Genomic DNA, 8,484 nt, shown 5'->3' on the forward strand with positions numbered 1-8,484 from the left:
CCTTCTATCTCGTTATGCCTATCTCCCGGTCGTTGTAAAAGGAATACAGTACAAATATACAGAAGTCTACAGTAAGTGTAATATTGCACAGTGTTGTGCATTTATAATCAGTAGCTTAGGCTACATAGTAGGCTAATAACAGCCTATTCTAGTCTAGCAGGTGCTGGTATAGACGTATAATATATGACATATATGACATTTTTTGCCTAGATGTATATCTAGGCAAAAAATGTCATAGATGACTGAAAATCAACATTACTAGTCTATACCAGCACCTGCTAGACTAGAATAGGCTGTCATTAGCCTACTATGTAGCCTAAGCTACTGATTATAAATGCACAACACTGTGCAATATTACACTTACTGTAGACTTCTGTATATTTGTACTGTATTCCTTTTACTGTATATTTAATTCTATCTTATCATTCTCACAACACAACACCCCCTCTAATGCCCCTCTAATGGAACATTCCAGGTGGATGTGCGTTGCGTCACACTCCGTGGCCAATCTGCGCATGTGCATGGGGAAATCGATGCTTAAAAACTGTCTTTTTCGCTGCCAATTTAGTTCTGATCGATTAGGAATGTCTCGCGCCGTGTTCAGGAGACTCAGGCGCATACAAGTCTATTCGATCATGTCTCTAGCACCCCCACAGCCGTATCTGCAATCACTTAATGTCAAGGCTCTCATCCACATTCATTCATTTGACCCCCCCCCGCAATCTCCTCCCCAATTTCAGAATACCGGAAGTGTTGCGGTGGTCTATCGGAGGGAAGGCCTCGTGATTTACTTCCACATTCTACATGCTGTTCGCATTCTTTTCTTGTAAAATTCAAAAAAAAAATCCAAAAACTGTAAACGTTTTAAAACAATATGTGGTTGGTCTGTTTTTTTTTAATATTTATACTTAAATGCTGTGTTTACATATAGAGGGTTAATTTATTAGGTGGTGATAGCGTTATCGTAAATTCAGGTTAAAAAGATAAGTCAATTAAAAAACCATTCCTTTCTAGATGTTAAACAAAAATTATTCTTTAACTGGAGGGGAGCTGGCATTTAACCTACATTGAAGTGCACTTGAGCAAGGCACTAAACCCCAAACTGCTGTAGGTGACTAGGGCTGTCTTTGACTAAACATTTTTAACTAGTCAGTGACTAATCAATTAGTTGACAAATATGTTAAATGTTTTCGTCATGTTTTTATGTTTAGTCATTTAGGTGACATTTTTATTCAAAGCAATTTACAAATTGTGAACAAGTCAGCAGGAAGGGTACGTAAGAGATTGTTTGTGAAACGGTGTTGAACTTGAGTGCTATACGTTCAGACTGCAGACGAAAGTGGCCCAAATCTGATTTCTTTGCTCATGTGACTCAGATCAGATTTTTTCACAACAGTGAACAGCATAAATCGCGTGAAATGTATCTTTTCAATTCTGATTTGGGCCACTTTCATATGTGGTCATACTGTATATCAGATACCGGTCTGATTTTTTCCAATGCAACCTCTGTTGCACTCAGTCTAGATTGACATTTGTAAAAAAAAAAAAAAAAAAAAAAAAAAACTTCCATCTTCTTTATTGTTCATTTGCACTGATGCAGGTCAGTTCAGGAACATGACCATCTGATATTGGCCACAAAAAATAAATTAACAGACTTAACAAAAAAATCTGATCTGATCATTAATTCAGAATTAAGCGCTATGGCTTGCAGTGTGAACGTAGCCTTAGACATACAGTATCAGCATGGTAATGTAGGTAGTAGTATAGGGATAGTAGAGATCGTAATATAGACATTGTTTATAAATAAAAAATACGCTGAAAAACTGATCCATGCCTTTCTTAAGCCGACTTGACTACTGTAATGCACTCCTCACCGGCCTCTCCCCAAAAAACAGAACGACTCCAAATCATTCAAAACTCTGCATCTAGGCTACTAACTAGAACCAAGAGGATCAGTCCAGTATTGGCTACCCTGCACTGGCTTCCGGCTCTTCCTCTGCCTCGCTTGCCTTGTGTGGGGATCAAACAGGAAGAAAGACTGTCCGGTTTTTAAAACTGGAGGACCCAGGCCTAAAACTGCCCTGAGAGGGAACTGTGCCCTGAGAAGGAGGTTCGAAGGGTCAAAGTGGGTATGAAACGGGAAGGACTGTCTGGTTCTGAACTGGATTTCAAACAGGGAAGGTAAAGACTGTTTTAAACTGTTAAACAGTAATTCAGAACAATTTGACTGCACTGCACTATTGCATCATTTTACTTTGATGCAAGCCATTTTCTGAAGAAGGTGTTTATATATTTATTATTAGTTTATTTATACGGGACAGAGCATATTAATGGACACTACAAATAAATGTAGTGTAAATACACCAGATTTAGCAAGGATGCTAGTTTTCATCCGCAGTCTCCACAAAACAAAAATGAAACAGGCAGGCAGTGAAGCATATCATGCTATGAGACAAAGCATAAAAACATACAAAAAACAAAGTACGAGATAAAGTTGTAGGATGTTGTCAAGGTGATTGATTGAAAACTGTATTAACAGATTGCAGAATGGGTACTATACAGTACAGCTCAATACAAACAATTGTTAAGGGGATGCAGAAAGACTTGTCTTGTTTACATCAGGGTGAGAGTCCCCCATTTTCAATTCATCATAACATTAATGACATACGCAACATACAGATATATATCTTGACATTTCTGACATACAGGTATACAGTACTGTTACATTTGTGACATACAAGATATGCAAATAATAATATACAGTACTGTTATCCTAACTGAAAATATATACATATACGAGGGGGAGGAAACCCACAAATTGTAATTGTCTTGTGTGATTGTCAACGTAATCTTCATAGTGTCAGGTGAGAAAGGTAAACTATATATAAGATATATATAAGACAATCCCAATCCATAGAGCCGATCTCAATTAGGGGCACACAGCATATTCGTTTATATGCGGACGATGTAATATTGTTCATGCAAAACCCTACCACCTCACTGCCTCATCTTCTCAAGATGATCGATGATTTTGGCAATCTATTGGGATTTAGGATAAACTGGCCAAAATCGGCCTTCCTTCCACTTAATGTCACCGCAAAGGCTACCTTCCTTCCAGAAAATATACAACGACCGGGAGGGGGGGGGGGGGGGGGGGGGGGGGACGCACACAAACTGCCCCCCCCCCCCCCCCCTTGTCCTTTTTGCACACAACCACACCTGCCCACCCAACGGGGTGTACATTCCAGACCTGGGCTTTGTGACGCTGCATGGAGCTGCCACTCTTAAAATTATGTGCTGAATAATATTTTACAGAAAATGTCTAAATAAAGAAATTCACAGTTAAAAGAAACCCTGGCTAACTCCTATTACTGTTGGAAACAACAAGTGTCATCTTAGAAGAACTGAAGCCCCCCCCCCCCCATGCACCTGGTTTCACTGTGTATGTGCTCTATTTATAAAGGGAATAAACCAGGCTGTTGGTGTCACAGTTATTTTACTTAAACTTTTTTTTAAGATGTTTTTATTTTATTTTATTTTTTACCTTCTATCTCGTTATGCCTATCTCCCGGTCGTTGTAAAAGGAATACAGTACAAATATACAGAAGTCTACAGTAAGTGTAATATTGCACAGTGTTGTGCATTTATAATCAGTAGCTTAGGCTACATAGTAGGCTAATAACAGCCTATTCTAGTCTAGCAGGTGCTGGTATAGACGTATAATATATGACATATATGAAATTTTTTGCCTAGATGTATATCTAGGCAAAAAATGTCATAGATGACTGAAAATCAACATTACTAGTCTATACCAGCACCCTGCTGCCCTACTGTTGGTCTGGGGAGTGTGTAGAGTATACTACCACACGCCTCCTCCGATACACCAGCCGCTGTTGCAACAACTAGGACTTGTACCCCACCGGCTACCCATCCGTGAACACCGATTGTGTGTTCGTAGGGACGACTGACCAAGATCGGATTTGAACCCCAGGTCTCCACGGTGGTAGGCGAGTGCTTAGACCTCTACACTACCCAGATGCCCCTAGTCACAGGGTATCTTACTGTATTAAACATAAGATACCGTATAGACTGTAGCACTCAAGTTCGGCACTGATGAACAATGTTACTGCCAGAGATGTACCCTTCCTGCTGACTTGCCGTACAGAACGTTGGATAAAAGCGTCCGCTAAATGTAATTATCTAGATTGCTCAGCTAAAGAATTCTCTCAGCTGATGTCCTAGATTTGAACCATTCTATTGAAGAATTAGTGGCCTTCAGAGCTTGAGAAGATTCTGTGAAGGCCTACAACTAACGCACACCTGTCAAACTCTAGCACACACAACTTGTCTCTGGCATCTCACTAAGTTTATTTAAAATACAAGCATCCTGCCACAGCTCCTGTTGATGATCTGTAAACTTGGGGATGGCCTCCAGTTGTGTGCAGAGTAGTTATCTTTCATGTGTCGTCATGAATAGCTCTTCTATTGCTCTTCCTGGAAATTGAATCTCCGTGGTCCCCACAGGATACAAGGACATACGCCTAAAGTCCACTATCACAGATTTGCTGCAGTAATATTTGGATACACCAGGGGGAGAAGGTGTCCTGTATGATTGCATCAAGGCCAGAATGTGATTTTATTGTAGTCCTTTATTATACTTCTCATAACTCTATAGAGATAATGAGTTTAAGTTCTCAACCATGGCCCCAAACAAAAAGCAACACAACAAGTCAACAAGTGAACCCCCCTCTCCAACATGGTCAAACATAAATGGTAAATAAATAAAATAGCATAGAAGTAATGGTGAATTCAACCCCCCTCCCCAACATGGTCAAGCATAGAAGGAATGGTGAATTCAACCTCCCTGCCCAACATATAGAGATGTATTCCTTATTTCCACATGAAAAAGCATACACTATGCGCCATTAGATATCAAGTTCCACCAGTGAGGAGTAGGCCTAATGACCTTGTAACTCCTAGTATGTTTGACATTGGGAGTGGGTATTGATCATGTTGTGAAAAAGATAATTGCACTGCTAGTTTCAATGCTTTAGGGTGAAGAAGAAACATGGTAATATTGTAAATGTATGCTGTAGGTTGTCTACAACGTCACTATAGCTATTGTTACTGATGATTAATATAGTATCACTCCACATAGGTTCAATCTGTGGAGTAAATGCAGAAGGAGAAAATGACACTGAAAACAGAATTAGCTTAATTTTGCTTGTGTTTATTGGTTCCTCCTATGCACCATGTACATCCCTGTGTGTAAGGTTTCTAACCAGACATGTTTATCTGAGAAGGGGTGGTGCTTAGAAGAAACGAAAGTAACACAGGCAAGGATGGACACACACTCACGCGCAAACGCACGCGCGCACACACGCACACTTCCTGGACGGGCAGGCGGTACTGAGGGGCGTAACTCTTTGTTAAACTATAAAACCAGGATTCAAGGTTGATCTGTCTTTTCTATCCCGTCCACTCATGGATACTGAGGTGAGTTGCTGTTGCTTTGCAAGGTTTACGGTCATTTAATTTAATTTTACATTTTAAAACCTGTGTAGATGAGATCGTTTCAGCATTCACAGCATTTTGTTAAACGTTAGTCCTCCTCCTCACTCTACTTGTAAGTACAACCATTGAGATCTCTTCCTGCTTGTTCCCTCAGGACGTGTGACCTGCTTCCAGGTCGCCACTGGAGCCTTCCCTCCATGGTGCCTCACTCTTCTCTGCTTGCTCTCAGCTATGTGATCGGTGTCTCATCTTCTGTCAAATCGGTGAGAAAGTCCTTCTTTACCACACGTTCAGTTGTGTGTGTCTCTAAAACCACATGGGACGTCGTCCTAGAGACTCGAATCGTAAAAATGGGGGACCCTGATGTAAACAAGACGAAAGTCTTTCTCTGGTCTGCATCCCCTTAACAATTGTATGTATTGAGCTGTACTGTACTGTACCCATTCTGCAATCTGTTAATAAAGTTTTCATTCATTCATTCATTCATTCATTCATATTCAGACTGAAGGGGGACGATGGAACACAAAGCAACCGTTGCCAGAACACGTGCACACGGACACAACACACGTGTCAAACTCAATGTGAAGCAATTATTGTATGATCATCATGTGTCGCACTTTATTATGTGCTCATTTGAACTCATGTACTTTTGGTAATTATGATACAGTATGTAATGACTTAAGTAGAAAAGCCTAAACGGGGACAGGGGTTGCAAAGGGAGCATGCCAATGATCCCACAGCCCTATGTTCCCACATTTCCTTTTTTCCATACATTTTTATCTGATTTTCTCTTAATTTGGTTTACACCCAACCTATTATCCAATTGTCCTCTGGTAGTAGATGGTTCGTCCGGAAACATAGGACTATGTATGGGAACATGATTGGGCCTAATTTTGAGAATAATCTTGGGAACATATAGGGCTGACCCCGTTGCAAATGAGCCATGGCTAGAAATCGTACATGCAATGCATCTGTATTGTTCAGAATCAGAAAGGTCTTTATTGCTAAGTAGTTTACACATACAAGGAATTTGATTTGGTCGTTTGGTGCGATATTAACGGACAGACAATTAAGGTAGAATAAAATAAAAAATATGAATATAAACTAATTTAAAATAGAAGTATAATATAATGGAATAATAAAATAGGCCAGAGCTGTACAATTGTGCACGATGCGGTCGAGTATATACACTAATTAGAATAAAAATGGCAATACAGTGGGATGGAATATTTAAACGTACTACAATGTTTTTTTTGCATTAACCGTGGATCCCCCGCACCCCTCTAACTATGATCTCTTTTCCACTTTTCAGGAGGAGAAAGACATCTTATATCCACACTAACCCAAGGGTGTGGTCCCTTCTTCCCCTTGGTAGTCCTGTCATACTGTGGCAGCCCTGCAGGGGGAGATGTGGGCAGTGCCAGTTTGCTGCAGAAATGCAGTAACCTTGAAACTACGACCCCAAAAACCCAGACTACTTTAAGCTAACCAAAAGACAACCACTCAACTTACTCCTATGGACAACTCCTGGTTGTCTGCGTTGCTGGGGTCGGAGGCTCGAGGGCCTGCCGATTTACACATAGAGCTCTTTGCATATTTTCCTGTCAAGAGAATGAGAAATGAAAGAATGCGCAACCGAGACGACACTGTTTGTCTGCATGGCTGGGAATCGGACGGAAGGCCTCGTGATTTACTTCCACATTCTACATGCTGTTCGCATTATTTTCTTGTAAAATTCAAAAAAAAATCCTATAAAAACTGTAAACGTTTTAAAACAATATGTGGTTGGTCTGTTTTTTTTTTATATTTATACTTAAATGCTGTGTTTACATATAGAGGGTTAATTTATTAGGTGGTGATAGCGTTGTCGTAAATTCAGTTTAAAAAGATAAGTCAATTAAAAAACCATTCCTTTCTAGATGTTAAACAAAAATTATCCTTCAACTGGAGGGGAGCTGGCATTTAACCTACATTGAAGTGCACTTGAGCAAGGCACTAAACCCCAAACTGCTGTAGGTGACTAGGGCTGTCTTTGACTAAACATTTTTAACTAGTCAGTGACTAATCAATTAGTTGACAAATATGTAAAATGTTTTCGTCATGTTTTTATGTTTAGTCATTGACATTTTCATTCAAAGCGATTTACAAATTGTGAACAAGTCAGCAGGAAGGGTACGTAAGAGATTATTTGTGAAACGGTGTCGAACTTGAGTGCTATACGTTCAGACTGCAGACGAAAGTGGCCCAAATCTGATTTCTTTGCTCATGTGACTCAGATCAGATTTTTTCACAACAGTGAACAGCATAAATCGCGTGAAATGTATCTTTTCAATTCTGATTTGGGCCACTTTCATATGTGGTCATACTGTATATCAGATACAGGTCTGATTTTTTCCAATGCAACCTCTGTTGCACTCAGTCTAGATTGACATTTGTCAACATTTTTACACCCATCTTCTTTATTGTTCATTTGCACATGCAGGTCAGTTCAGGAACATGACCATCTGATATTGGCCACATAAAAAAAAAGAATGAACAGACTTAATCTGATATGATCATTAATTCAGAAATAAGCGCTATGGCTTGCAGTGTGTCTGCAGTGTGTGCAGCCTTAGACATACAGTATCAGCATGGTAATGTAGTAGTATAGGGATAGTACATAGTAGAGATCGTAATATAGACATTGTTTATAAATAAAAAAGACGCTGAAAAACTGATCCATGCCTTTCTCAAGCCGACTTGACTACTGTAATGCACTCCTCACCGGCCTCCCCCAAAAAAACAGAACGACTCCAAATCATTCAAAACTCTGCATCTAGGCTACTAACTAGAACCAAGAGGATCGGTCCAGTATTAGCTACCCTGCACTGGCTTCCGGCTCTTCCTCTGCCTCGCTTGCCTTGTGTGGGTATCAAGCAGGAAGAAAGACTGTCCGGTTTTTAAAACTGTAGGACCCAGGCCTAAAACTGT

The 8,484-nt window shown here is 40.0% G+C and overlaps 1 long non-coding RNA gene across 1 annotated transcript; it reads left to right on the forward strand.

Annotated features, from left to right (window-relative positions):
- Positions 1-5,447: 5,447 nt before the first annotated feature.
- LOC311244756 lies at positions 5,448-7,292 on the forward strand. Its single transcript, XR_014620718.1, has 3 exons — positions 5,448-5,496; positions 5,669-5,777; positions 6,827-7,292. It is a non-coding gene; the product is annotated as an uncharacterized lncRNA (long non-coding RNA).
- The last annotated feature ends 1,192 nt before the right edge of the window (positions 7,293-8,484 follow it).

Source organism: Notolepis coatsorum (assembly GCF_963971535.1).
Source record: "Notolepis coatsorum genome assembly, chromosome: 18".
Lineage (NCBI taxonomy): Eukaryota > Metazoa > Chordata > Actinopteri > Aulopiformes > Paralepididae > Notolepis > Notolepis coatsorum.